We start from the raw sequence: 14,924 nt of genomic DNA, 5'->3' as shown, positions 1-14,924 counted from the left end.
CATAAAGAATTGCGGATTAAAATTCAGCAGGAAGAAACCTGCCCTTAGAAAAGATGTCAGTGCTGTAGAAAGCACAGCTTTGTTCCTCCCGCCAGTGAAACCAGACCGTCTGGTGCTCCCCATGGTGGCTTGTGATTTTCAGTATGTGTTTTGGGTGCACGCGCCTGACCTGGCGGTGGAGTCAGAAGGTGTCTCACGGGGAAATTGTTAAGTCAGCCCTTTGAGGGGGCAGAGCCCGCTGGGCACACTAATCCCATATTCAGAAGGCAAGTTAGAGAGAGCTTCCGCTCCAGCACAGTCAAGGCCACAGCCAGGCAGACCTGGAACAGATGGGGTTCCTGGCCTCATGAGAAACAGGGATTTGAGGTTTCTGAAAAATAAATAAATAATGCCCTTCTGGGAGGAAGAGGAATATGCACGCCTGCTAAGTTGCTTCAGTCGTGTCTGACTCTGCAGCTCTATGGACTGTAGCCCGCCAGGCTCCTCTGTCCGTAGGATTCTCCAGGCAAGAATAGTGGAGTGCTGTGGAGTTGCTATATCCTTCTTCAGGGGATCTTCCTCACCCAGGGATGGAACCCATGTCTCTTATGTCTCCTACACTGGAAGGCAGATTCTTTACCACTAGCATCACCATATGAGCTATTGCCAAAGACCGCTTCTCTTAAGTTTCTTGAGGGCTTTCCGGAATTTCAAAGCAAAATCTTTCCAGAGTCAGTCTGAGATCTGAGCAGTTCACAACTCTGAAGCTTCACTTGCAAGCCTTCCCCCACTGGCCCACTCCCTTATTTGTGGCTCTCCCCTCCATGAGATCTGGCTCCCAGGCCTTCCTGCCTTCCTGGGGACATCCCCCTGCCTCAGAAGCCCTCTGAGACTCATTCACTCACCCTTCTTTAGACTCACTGGACTCTACTGTCAGGAGAGAGAGTGGGCTAGACAGTCCTGGAATCAGATCCTGGCCCTGGACCCAATAACTTGATGACCTTGGACAAGTTGCTTAACCTCTTGGAGCCTCAGTTTCCTCAGTTGAGGGTATGGCTGGGTGGTCCAGCCCTGCCTAGGTTTTGCCCTCCACCAAGCACAGCACTAACTTAGCAGAAGTCTGTTTGAAAGAGGGATGAATGAGGAACAGACTCATCTTCGGGAGAGAAAAAGGCAGATCACCAGTGGGAGTTACAGGGTGAGGACAGAGCTCAGTACTGCCTGGTGGGCTCTTCTGCTGTGTCTTCCTCCAGGGTTCCCTCCGGCCAGGACATGGGGGAGGATGTAGAAAGAGCTCTGAGACTGAAGGAGCTGTTTTCAGGGAGAATTCTGTAAGCCACAGGGTGCAAGGCAGAATTATTTTGGCCTCCGCATCAGACTGATGAAAAAGGAGAGACACTCTCCCTCACTTCTCAGAAGCACTTGTCCTTGTGCCCAGTTGGGTGTGCATGCTCAGTCACTTCAGTCATGTCCGACTGTTTGCAACCCCATGGCCTGTAGAGCGCCAGGCTCCTCTGTCCCTGGGATTCTCCAGGCAGGAATACTGCAGTGAGTTGCCATGCCCTCCTTCAGGGGATCTTCCTGACCCAGGGATCGAACCTGAGTCCCCTGCGTCTCCTGCACTGGCAGGCAGATTGATTAATGCTGAGCCACCGGGGAAGCCCCTTTGCCTGCTAACTGCTGGGTAAATATACAGAGCCACTCTCCATCCCCATCCCCTACCGCTTTCCGGTCCTTAAGATGTGTGCAGGTCATTTTCAGTTCTATCTACCATACTTTCCTGTCGCTCTTCTTGCAAGCCCATGTCACACCTTTATGTTTATCCATGGTGCCCTTCCTTCCAGCCTTGGTACACAGATCTTAACATCTTTTTTTTCTCTTGGCCATGCCATGTGGCTTGTAGGATCTCAGTTCCCAGACCAGGGATTGAACCTGGACCTCTGCAGTTGAAAGCCCAGAATTCTAACCCCTAGTCCTCAATGGTAACCCACTCCAGTACTCTTGCCTGGAAAATGCCATGGATGGAGGAGTCTGGTAGGCTGCAGTCCATGGGGTCGCGAAGAGTCGGACACGACTGAGCGACTTCACTTTCACTTTTCACTTTCATGCATTGGAGAAGGAAATGGCAACCCACTCCAGTGTTCTTGCCTGGAGAATCCCAGGGACGGCAGAGCCTGGTGGGCTGCTGTCTACGGGGTCATACAGAGTCGGACACGACTGAAGCGACTTAGCAGCAGCAGCAGCAGCAGGCCCCCAGGGAACTCCCCAGGTCTTAACATCTGAAGCCACTTTCCTCGAGGCGGAGGAAAGAAGAGCATCTCAACACTTTTGAGTCACCTTTTCTTCTAGAGCCTCCGTTCCTCAGTATGGAATCAGCCCTGTTTTTTCAATCACTTTTTGAATACTTGCTGTTGTAAGTATAGGCTTTTTAGACAGATACATCTAGAATCTTCTTCCTTGCAATCAGAACTTCTAATCAGCAGTCTCTCCCTTGCAAGAGTAGGTCAGTTTAATTTTGTTGTCTGATTCTTGAAACTCAGGATAAGTTGCAGGAGAGCAGCCATCCTGGTTCAGATCTATTCTCTGAAACAAACTCTTTCTTAAAATAATGGCAGAAACTTGTTTTACATGACTTTTTACCTATAACCCCCGTTTAGGAAACATGAAGTAAATGGTGGTCCCAGAGTCCCACTCCCTCAGCCTCTTTCCTTTCCTTCTAGGCTGAACCTGGAAAATCCCTGTTCTAGGAGGGGAGCATTCTCAGTGGGGATCACGTGTCAGATGCTCGCTCAGAGAGAGAGGTTTTCAGATCATTTCTGGATCATCTTCCTGCTCTCGAAACCCATTTGTGTCACTCAATTTTCGCCCGCCCCTCACCCCACCTGGAGGCCACGGTAGCATCATGACCCCAGCTCCCTACCGCAAGGCTCAGGACTTGACCGAGGTGTCACTCTACCAAATTCTGGGCTCTCCCCCACCACTCTGCTCAGATTAGACCTTCACTCCCAAAATATTCAGGACTTGGAATGACATTTCATTCAGTTCTCATAACTCCATGTGGCAGGTATTATTTCCCCCATTTTACCAGTCAGGAGGTTACGTTTGGAGGAAATTAACAGGTTTAGTGATCTGCATAAGTGGAAACAGTGACAGATTTTATTTTCTTGGGCTCCAAAATCACTGAAGACCATGACTGTAGCCATTAAATTAAAAGACACTTGCTCCTTGGAAGGAAAGCTGTGGCAAACCTAGACAGCCTATTAAAAAGCAGAGACGTCACTTTGCTGACAAAAGTCCATATGTTTGCTTAGTCGCCCAGATGTGTCCAAATCTTTGTGACCCCATGGACTATAGCCCATCAGACACCTCTATCCATGGGGATTCTCCAGGCAAGAATTCTGAAGTTAGTTGCCATTTCCTTTTCCAGGCGATCTTCCTGACTCAAGAATTGAACCCAGGTCTCCTGTGTTGCAGGCAGATTCTTTACCAGCTGAGCTCAGAGGGAAGCCCATGGAAGTGAGAGTGGACTGTAAAGAAGGCTGAGTGCCAAAGAATTGATGCTTTCAAACTGTGGTATTGGAGAAGACTCTTGAGAGTTCCTTGGCTCCAAGGAGATCCAACCAGTCAATCCTAAAGGAAATCAGTCCTGAATATTCATTGGAGGGACTGATGCTGATGCTGATGCTGAAATGCCAATATTTTGACCACCTGGTGCAAAGAACTGACTCATTGGAAAAGACTCTGATGCTGGGAAAGATTGAGGGCAGGAGAAGAAGGGGATGACAGAGGATGAGATGGTTGGATGGCATCATTGACTCAGTGGACATGAGTTTGAGCAAACTATGGGAGATGGTGATGGATAGGGAAGCCTGACATGCTGCAGTCCATGGGGTCACAAAGAGTTAGACATGATTTAGCAACTGAACAACAACAATAATCTGCATAAAGTCACAAAGCTAAGTGAAGATAAATTGAGAATTCAGCTCCAGATTTCCTGATAGAAATCCAGATCGAGATCACTCATCCCATTTCCCACTGCCTTCCTGCCCCTTTGGGCCCTGAGGACCAGTAGTGCAATTCTAACACTTAACTACCAGACTAAGCATAGACCCTGTAAGTTAAGGATGTGGTTCCCAACAAGACTGCCCCCACGTCAGACATGAGCCACAGATTCTGAGGTTTCCAGGTCACCTGCACTTCTGACCCACTGGCAGCAAATTTGGGGGTTTCCAGTATCCTATCAGGTTTGGCAGTTCATTAGACTCAACAGAACTCAACAAAGTGCTGTACTTACAATCATAGTTGTATTATAAAGGAATCAAAGAAGACCAGTTAAAAAATGGACACATAAGGTGAGGTCTGAGACGGTCCCTGTGACAAAGTGCCCTTGCCCTCAGGACACATCACTCTCCCGCTGTGTCAATGTAGGTCTCTAGCCAAGGATGCTCCCCTGAGCTCTGGTGTCCAGTGTCTGTTCTGGGCTTTCATCACCATAGGCATGAGTGATTGAATCATTGGCCACATGGCTGAACTCCCATCTTCAACACTCTACTCCTCCCCAGAGGTCAGAGGTTGAGCTGATATCACCTGACCCAAAGCTCCAACCCTCCAATCATATAGTTGGTCTTTCTGGCATGGTCTGCCCCGATTCTGAGTCATCTTATTAGCATAATTTGTCCGGGGCTCACTATGAATAATAAGGAAACTTATCACTTGGGAAATTCTGAGGCTGTAGAGGCTACCTCCTAGGAACAGGGACAAAGGCCTGCTGGCCTCTTTATTATACAGCAGGGCTCTGTTTGCTCTTGGCTTCCTGCCCAGCTCCACAATGCCACTTGGCCTGCATGGTCTGCAGACTCCTGTACTGGGCTACCACGACTTGTACCCAGGTAGCATCACTCTGTTTCTAAGGTGGAAGTGACCTAGGAACCCTACTGAATTTCATCCCCCCTTTCTCCAGCTGGCTTGCTGGCCAAGGGGTAACAACCGTGAGTAGAGACAGGGAAGCATGTAGGTATTTTCCCTGGGCCTCTTGAAGAAGGGAACCCAGCCTTTGTGCTGCACCTCTGACTCCAGTCAAATCTGCCATCCTTGGTCCTCTGTTTACCAGTCAGGTCATTTCCCAACTGTATTTGAATAGCCTTCCAGAATTTGCAAAGCGCTTAAAACGCCTTACGTCTCCAGGTGCCCCACAGCTTTGAGAGATGGACAAAAAAGAAAGTGAAAGTGTTAGTTGTTCAGTTGTGTCCAACTGTTTGGGACCCCATGGACTGTAATCCACAGGCTCCTCTGTCCCGGGAATTTTCCAGGCAAGAATATTGGAGTGGGTTGCCATTTCCTACTCCAGGGGCTCTTCCTGACCCAGGGTTTGAACTTGAGTCTCCTGCACTGCAGGCAGATTCTTTACCATCTGAGCCACTAGGGAAGGGTCATTCCAAAACCCTCTTTTTTAGATAAGGGAACAAAGCTCTGGAATCTAATGTAATTTGCTAAAGGTCATGGGTTACTGCAGTGATGGAGCTAGCCTAGCCACTGTGATTTACCATCCCTCCCTCCCACCAGAGGGAGCAAGTGGCTATGGATCACTTTTTCCTCTGGTGCAGAGTTGACGCTGGAGCTGCTTTAGTTCCCAGCCTATTCTATTTGCCAGCTAATGAGACAAATCGTAGGCACCATAAAAAATTACATAGCAGCTGGTTCATTTTCTTCCTATCCAACTTTGAAATTATGACAATCTCCTGTGCATGGTTGCTCAGGTAGGAGTGCCTGGGCTTGCAGGAATCCAAGAATCCTTAAATGCAACCAGAATCAGATTTTTTTTTTTTTTTTTTTTTTTTCAGATCGGCTAGTGTCAAAGATTTTGAGCACTACCTCTCATGAACCAAATGAAGCGCATGATTCCTGGTCACCCCTGTTAGCTGCTAGTTAATAATATGTTATAAGTAGAGGCACTACCTGCGGCTGCTTGCTGAAATCATAGCAGAGAGATGAAATTAAAAACTCAATTGCACTTAGAGCAAATTAGCGAACAGCTGAATCCTGGAACACAGAGTTCTCTGCAGTTCTTCCAGCCATAAGAAGCAGCAGAGATACTGAACAAGCCTCAGCTTTTCTTACGTGCAGATTCTATTTTGTTTGGGTTTTGGGGGCACGTAATGATAATATAGGCTGCATGTTGATACTTGAGAAAGGAAGACTTATTTGCCTGTATATTATAGAAGATTGGGATTTTATAAACTTTGCAAGAAAAATAAATAATAACAAAACCCCAAACCTTTTGCTACATAAACAAGTATCTATCTGCATTTCTTCTTTGCATTCATGTTAAATGAATTTATCCTTCTATTCAGAAAATTCCAGGTGGCTCAGATGGTAAAGAGACCGCCTGCAATGCAGGTGATACAGGTTCAATCCCTGGGTTGGGAAGATCCCCTGGAGAAGAACATGGCAACCCAGTCTAGTATTCTTGCCTGGAAAATCCTGTTGACAAGAGGAGCCTGGCAGGCTACAGTCCATCGGGTCGGAAAAAGTTGGACAGGACTAATACTTTCATCCCTCTATTCGACTGCTCACAAATACCCTCTACCTACATCATACTATAAGGCTGTAACATGCATTTTAAACCATGAATTAGGGTAGAAATCTGCAGATTAAAAGGGCCAATTTTTCAATGCCCTTTGGTAATATTTTTAGTAATTCTTTTTTTTAATGAGGCAAAGCTGCTATTCAGTAGCCCAAGGCTGCCTGGAGAATGTCTTACATCACTGGTGGCTTTTTCCTTTATTCTCCAGATAGGCTACGGGCTTCCCCCGCAGCTCAGTGGTATAGAATCCACCCGCCAATGCAGGAGACAAGGGCTCCATCCCTGGTTCAGGAAGATCCCCTGGAGAAGGAAATGGCAACCCATGCCAGTATTCTTGCCTGAGAAATCCCACGGACAGAGGAGCCTGGTGGGCTACAGTCCATAGGGTCGCAAAGAGTTGGACATAGCTTAGCAACTGAGCATGCACAAGTATATAGGCTAAGATCAGAGGGAAGGATATTTGTTTGGGGAACCAGTAGTATTTTGTCAAACTGTTTCTGATTCACCTCCTTTCTTCACAACCCCCACAAACTCCATTGACAGCATATTTATAATACAGTGTTTTGGAAATTAAGTAATTTCAGATAGGATGTAGCTGTTCATTATCAATCCCAACCAGTCAGTTGTTTTATCTGAGGCATCCGTCTGTTTCGCTTCTCTCCTAGTCTCCTGGTGCTGGCCCAGGGTGAGCACCGTTTATTTCAGGATGCAGGCACCCCTTTCAGGAAGCAAAGCTATAAACCATGCCAGCACCATTCTAGATGTCAACAGGCCTTAGACGTTCACCATAGACCTTCAGAGTCTTGGGTGCTCAGAGCTAATGCCTCTGCTTGGGCAGGGAGATGATTTAGGTAAACCGCTGAAGGGACGTTTGCAGGTGCTTCTGAAATGTAATACCCACCAAAGCAGAGCTTCTCCTCAATACCACATTCCTCTAGAAGAACCTTGCTTGTTTGTCCTCTTTTGAATCTTTGAGACTGTGTGTGTCTGACAAGAGCCACATGGGTCAGCTCTCATCCACCTTGAATTTAACACGCCCTTGGCCATCAGGGTTCATTGTCTTAAAAGTTTGTTTCTTTTTTTAAATGTCTGTTTCTTGATTACAAATATTCAATACAGAGATTTTGGAAAATATAGAAATGTATAGAGAAGAATAGAAAAGTCACCCATCAGTCCCAAGTAACACAGTTAATATTTTGGAATATTTCTTTTCATTTTTTTCTGTGCATATGCACCCTTTTTGTATATTCAAAAAATTATTCGTGCAGTATACACTTTTTTTGTGTTTTGTATTTGGAGGTAGCTATACATACGGAGAGGGCTTCCCAGTTGTTGCTAGTGGTAAAGAACCTGCCTGCCAATGCAAGAGACATATGAGATGCAGGTTCAGCCCCTGACTTGAGACGACCTCCTGGAAGAGGGCATGGCAAGCCACTCCAGTATTCTTGTGTGGAGAATTCCATGGACAGAGTAGCCTGGCGGGCTACAGTCCACAGGGTCACACTTGAGTCAGACACGGCTGAGTGACTGAGCATATATGTACACATACATGTGGGGACTTGTCCCATAATCATTAACATTTAATGATCAGGAAGTCTTCAGAATGTAATTTTAATGGATTCAGAGAGTTTTATCATATGAACACATACTAACAATTATTTTGGTCCAGGTGCCAAATATATAGGTGATCCTGAGAAAATGCTGTGTGACCAACATGTTTGCAAACTGGGGTGCTATGAAATTTTAGACAGGGGTCCCCAGTAGAAGAACAATACAGGGAGTGAGTGCACATTCTTTTTGTTTTTAATTTTATTTACTTATTTATTTTTTATCTTTTGGCCATGCCACACAGCATGTGGGATCTTAGTTCCCTGATCAGGGATTGAACCCTCATCCCCTGCATTGGAAGTGCAGTGTCTTAACCATCAGACCAACAGGGAGGTCCAGGAAAGCATGATCTTGCTGCAGCCCAAGGCCACAGCAGCACAGCTGTGCTTGTAAAAACATTGGGCCATTAAGCATCTCTGCAGAAGTAGGCTCTGACACCAGGGCACCATTCAGATTCCCTGCCTCTCCGATTGGTCAAAGGCACCGTGCCAGCGCCTGTTTAGCCTAAGGAGAGGGATACCCTTCAGGACCACAGGCCGCAGTAAAAGATAAAATGTGCAGCCTTTTCAAGTCAAAGGTCCACCTCTAACTTGCCATCAATGGACCACAGGGGAGGCCACCCCGTCATCCCAGCCATGCCCTGGTGCTGGAGTTCGTGTGCACACCGGATGTTACAACTCAGCCATGAGATGCTGGGGACACTGATGTGATGCTTTATAAAACACAGGTCATGTGAGGAGTCCAGATTACCTGTGCTTTGTGAATGATAGAATAAGATCAGGAAACTCTGCCCGTCAAAGACATGTCAGGGGGTTATCCCAAAAGACCAATCCTTTGGCAGAATACATCTTATCCCTGGGGATGACCTTCACCCAAGCTTTGTGCATTCGAGGGTAACTGCCACTGGGGTGATTCATCTGTGTTCTCAGCAAACTCATATACCAGGAGCGAGGCTTTGTGTGGAGACAAGAGGGAAGCAGTGGCACATTCCTGTGTTTGTCTAAAGCAAATGTCCTTTGCTCTGAGCTCCTAATTTCCCAGCTAATGAAAAATTCAGTCTTATGTGTCTATGTGCCTCTGTGTATGTGTGTGTGTGTGTGTGTATCTCGTGGTGGGTGTGGAAGTCCCCTCCATGACCACATTCATTGGATCCCGCAAGAATGCTGGGCTTCTGCAGTGCTAGGCCAGGAAAACACCCAGGTGCTGCTGAGTTACCACCCCTTCTTCAGCTGCCTGGGTACCTCCAGCTCAGGTTTCCAGTTCTGCTCCTCCAGGAGAGCTCAGGCTGCCCCCACAGCACCCCTCAAAGCTGAGCAAGACCCCAGGTGCCCGTGCTGTTGGCCCTGGAGTCCCACCTGTGCAGCCCCCAACCCCTCCTAGCCTTAGAGAAGCCTTTCAGAATCTCTGTCTCCCTGACCCTGGCCCCATCCTGCTTTATCCAGCCTAAGTTTGCTTCTGCCACAAAAATAAACTGATCATGAGTAGGCAGACATCACAGTACAAGGTATAAATGGGATACTTTGCCGCTGTTCGGAAGAAGGAGGCTGATCTACTCCTGGGATACTTGGGAATACATGTGTACTAGGTTGCCTCTTTCTTTCTAGTTTCACCTTCGAAGCCCTTTTGGCCTGTTGCAGGGAGGTTTTTGGTAATGTCTTAGCCTGCTTTGCTCTAAAAGAGGGAGAGGAGAAAAACAAAACAAAAAACACCTCTATGCATCAAAAGAGCAATGTTCCCCCAATTTTTATAGTCAGAGAAGAACCACATACTCTACAAGTCTAGTCAAATGAATTTGTACAGCTATCCTAGATAAGAGGAAATCCTTTAGGTTTAACAATCTGATTCTTACATCTTTTCCTAGAGGTAAATTTTGGTGGTGGTCTGAGGTAAAGGTGCCAACACGTTTAGATTCCCATTCCAGCAGGGGGCAGACTAGTGTAACTCCTCTTGGAGGTTAGCTTTTTGCCCTCCAAATAGGAAGAAGCCTGGATCAGGAATCTGGGCTTTGTCTTCTAATCCTGTGCTTAAGAGATTCACCGTGTATGTCTGAACAGTCATTTAAACTTTTTGGTCACACATATCTCAGCTAGAAAATGAGGGGGGAAACTATTTAGGTGACTTCAAAGATTCCTCCCAACAATAACTTTCTTTAATTTCTGTATTGCTGACAAGCTCCAGCTTATATATGCCTGCATAGAGATGAGGCTTGCCTGGCAGATCAGCTGGTAAAGAACCCGCCTGCCATGCAGGAGACTGGGATTTGATCCGAGCGTGGGGAAGATCCCCTGGAGAAGGAAATGGCAACCCACTCCAGTATTCTTGCCTGGAGCGTCCCATTCTATTCCAGTCCATAGAATCAAAAAGACTCGGACACGGCTCAGCAACTCTTTCTTTCAATGTTTCGTTCGTCTTCAAGATAATTTTATAAAGATCCCATTGACTTAAATAACCTTATAAGGGAGATCAGTGATAAAACTTTTAATTTTAAATACCTTGCTATTGCAGATGAACGTATGTCTAGGGCAGAAATAGAGACGCAGACGTAAAGAATGGACCGTGGACACGGGAAGGGGAGGGTGGGACAAACTGGGAGACTGGGATTGGCATATATACACTAACATGTGTAAAGCAGATAGCTAGTGAGAAGCTGCTGTATAGCCCAAGGAGCTCAGCTTGGTGCTCTGTGACGACCTAGGGGGGTGGGACGGGAGTGGGTAGGAGGTCTAAGAGGAAGGGGATGTATACATAAAGCTGATTCACTTCATTGTACAGCAGAAATTAACACAACATTGTAAAGAAATTATACTCCAATAAAAAATTAAAATGTCCCCCAAACCCATTGCTATTTAAATACATGATCCCAACACATTCAGATTTAGAATTTGCAGGCACAAATTCCAGCAAGGAGAAGTGTGGCTTTGACCAAAGAAAGCTGAATCCCAGGGGGACAGAACAGAAATGGTGGCTCCTGGAACATCTGGGCACATGTCCTGTGGTAATTTTATATAGGTGATAGAAGCAAGGTTTTCCTCGAACTAATCATTTCTCAGGTGGCGCTAGTGGTAAAGAACTCAGCTGCCAGTGCATAAAACATAAGAGACATGGATTCAATCCCTGGATCGGGAAGATCCCCTGGATGAGAGCATGGCAACCCACTTCAGTATTCTTGCCTAAAGAACCCAGTCAACAGAAGAGCCTGGAGGGCTACAGTCCATAGAGTCACAATGAGACACAACTGAAGCGACTTAGCAGGCACACAATCATCTTAAAAATAAAAACCCTCAAACAGAGCTCTTTGTTACTTGCATGTCCTGAAGTTTACCTGTTAATAGGACTGAAGATCATCTTGGTGATAAACGAAGACAGTGTTCTTGCACGATCCTGTCCTCACTCAGCCAGCAGCTTCTTTGCCATCTTCTACTTCACTTTGTATCTTGCTCTCCCTCCCTATCCCCACATGCTGAAAAAGCCCCAGTGGCGTTTGAGAATATAAATGAAGATTAGAAACCTCAAAGATGATCTGGATTCCAGTTGGTGATTGAACCACTGAAGGGAGGGAATATGCAGTGTTTTTGGAAAGACGGTTTAGTGTTAGTCGCTCAGTTGTGTCCGACTCTTTGCGACCCTTATGGACTATAGCCCACCAGGCTCCTCTGTCCATGGGATGCTCCAGACAAGAATCCTGGAGTGGGTTGCCATTCCCTTCTCCAGGGGATCTTTTGGACCAAGGAGTTGAACCCCGATCTCCTGCATTGCAGGCGGATTCTTTACGAGCTGAGTTATCAGGGCTTCCCTTGTGGCTCTGCTGGTAAGGAATCCTCCTGCCACTCGGGAGACCTGGGTTTTATCTCTCAGTTGGGAAGATCCCCTGGGTTGGAAAATTCCATGGATTGTATAGTCCATGGGGTCTCAAAGAGTTGGACACAACTGAGTAACTTTCACTCCCTCACTCACTCATTGTCAGTGACAAAGATGGTTAGTACTCTTAAAAAAGTTAGTACTAACAGTTGGATTTTTATATGGTGGCTGTAAAAGCAAATGCAATCAAACTGTTATCTTGATCTCAGGGGGTTGGTGTGTGGGTGAAATGAGATTTGTGTGTGTAAAACACTGTGTAAATTGTAACGTTCTCTCCATGTGGAAAACAGTTTTCATATTGCTCTAAAGCTGTTGATTACAGAAAAGAAAGATAATTTGATTTTTAATTACCTCTTTATTTCAACAAAGTTTTTAAATTGCTGTATAGTTGATTTACAATGCTGTGCTCGTTTCTGGTCTACAGTAAAGTGACTCAGTCATACATATATATATATTCTTATTTCCATTCCTTTCCATTGTAGGTTATTACAAGATTGTGAACATAGTTCTCTGTACTGTACAGTAGGACCTTGTTGTTTATCTGTTGTATATAGTAGTTTGTATCTGGTAATCTCAAACTCCTGACTCATCCCTCCCCTCTCCGTTCTCCTTTGGTAATCTTTAGTCTGTTTTCTAAATCTGTGAGTTTGTTTCTGTTTGTCAAAAAGGCCATATGTGTCATATTTTAGATTCCACATATAAGTGATATCATATGATATTTGTCTTTGATTTCCTTTACTTACTGTGATAATCCATTCATGTTGCTGCAAATGGCATTGTTTCATCCTTTTTTTATGGCTGAGTAGTATTCGAGTGTGTTCGTGTGTGTGTGTGTGTGTGTGTGTATGCAAACCACATCTTTATCTATTCATCTGTCAATGGACATTTAGGTTACTTCTATGTGTTGGCTATTGTAAACAGTGCTGCTGTGAAGATTGGGGTGCATGTATCTTTTTGAATTACAGTTTTCTCAGGATATGTACCCAGGAATGGGATTGCTAGATCATATGGTAGCTCTATTTTTAGATTTTTTTTTTAAGGAAGCTCTGTACTGTTTTTCACCGTAGCTGTACCAATTTCTATTCCCACCAACAGTGTAGGAAGATTTCGTTTTTTCTGTTCTCTGTCTAACATTTATTTGTAGACTTGTTAATGATGGTCCTTCTGACTTGTGTGAGATGATACCTCAGTACAGTTCTGATTTGCATTTCTCCGATAATTAGTGATGTTGAGCATCTTTTAATGTGAAGGAAATTTGATTTTTAAAAAACAACAAATAGCCACAGGCGTTTTAAAAGTGTGTTCTAGGATTTTTTTTTTTCAGTACAACAATGAATCGTCTTATGGACCTCTTCAGCCTGAGTGCTTGTGCTTTGGGAGACTGCACCAATTTTTATCAAAAAGTCACTAGTAATGGAATTTGGGAGTGGAAGAGGTAAATCATTCAATTGCCTCATTTATGATAAAATGTTAAAACTCAGAAGATTGCATTACCTATCCAGGATCACAGAGCTGGCTAGAAAGGTCACCTCGTTATACTCAATAATAAGGATTTGCTTTCCAAAAGAGCCACATTTTTAACTTATTAGTTTTTACATGTATCTATATCTTATTCAAATATTTAGTCAACTGATCATCCTAAGGTTTAAGTTTATATCCACTGTGACATTTCCATACTACCGTGTTGCATTCTTCTTCCCAGTTGATGGAAGAAATCCTCAGATTTTTCTGATGAATGGTTTTCTGTGCTTGCTTTATTTTCAAATAGATAAAGGTTTACTCTGTTTTTTCCTGTTATAATATCACAATTTGGAATAATTTTATTACATTCCTGGGCATGCTTTTATGGAGCAGTATCATGAGATGAGAGTGAAATCACATTATGAGTTAGCATTGTTATCAGTTTTATTGGAGCTGAAACTGAGTGAAAGGATTTAGGAATAATTGGGTAATCAAAGCGAATTAAATCAAGAGAGGGAAAATATCAGTTCTGGCATCAAATGGGGAGCACTGTGACTGCCACATCTGTAGTTTTTATCCATTTTAATCAAGTTGAAATTATGCTATTAAGACTTATTTTTGCTGCATTTACTTGCTCAAACATAGCCAACTTATATTCATTCTGGATATTTCTTGAAACATTAAAACATTCTCACTATTTCTTGGGAAATGTTACCTAACTTGATTACCATCCAAATATCCAAGTCGCTGTTATGTTTATAACTGTGTATGCAGTATTCAGTATAGCTTCTGAGTAATGCAATCCAAAATACTGAGTTTTCAATCCACCTAGCTAAATCTTGTATCTCCCAACTCATTGTTGAGTCTTCAGAAAACTAGGTTTAAGTGGTATCTTGTTAGTATAAATTTGCTATAATAAATAGTGTGTCTTGCTACTGGTATGGCAGAAATATTACTATAGTAACTAGCCTGGTCTTGCTTTCTGGTGTTTCTTTGCTGTATTTCCCAGGGGATACTATTTTTGCAGTGAGAAATCTGTTTAGCCTAATAAATGGTAACAGTAATCAGCTTCCCTTTTTTCCCCCCAGATACCTCTTAAACATGCAAAGTTATAATGCGGTGAATTGTGAAATGACATAACACTAAATTCACAAACCAAATTATTTTAGAAACCTTTGAGTTCCTTTGTTGAATTCTTTGTGTTGTCTCTTATTGGAAAACGTCTCTTAAACCTGTTCTTTGGCCCTGAGCTCTTTCTCCATAAATCTTAGAGTCCTTGGTATTTTCTGTTCGGTTTTGCTTTGACTCATTGGTACCAGGGAATGTTCACATCATTGTGGCCAAATCGGGGTGATTTGCAGCTTGATTGCTTACCCAAAGAGAGCCTGGGGGAGGTTTCCATTAGGGATGGGCTGGACTGCTGTCTCTAGAACAA

General features: G+C 44.4%; 1 protein-coding gene and 1 long non-coding RNA gene across 3 annotated transcripts in view; both read left to right on the top strand.

Moving 5' to 3' along the window:
- Positions 1-14,924, top strand: part of SUSD4 (sushi domain containing 4) — a 134,711-nt gene that overhangs the window by 51,056 nt on the left and 68,731 nt on the right. The window lies entirely within an intron of this gene.
- On the top strand, positions 3,891-5,972 carry LOC108637768. Its single transcript, XR_001919278.1, has 2 exons — positions 3,891-4,331; positions 5,820-5,972. It is a non-coding gene; the product is annotated as an uncharacterized LOC108637768 (long non-coding RNA).

The sequence above is a fragment of the Capra hircus genome, chromosome 16 (assembly GCF_001704415.2).
Source record: "Capra hircus breed San Clemente chromosome 16, ASM170441v1, whole genome shotgun sequence".
NCBI lineage: Eukaryota > Metazoa > Chordata > Mammalia > Artiodactyla > Bovidae > Capra > Capra hircus.
This window is presented reverse-complemented; position numbering and strand designations above follow the sequence as displayed.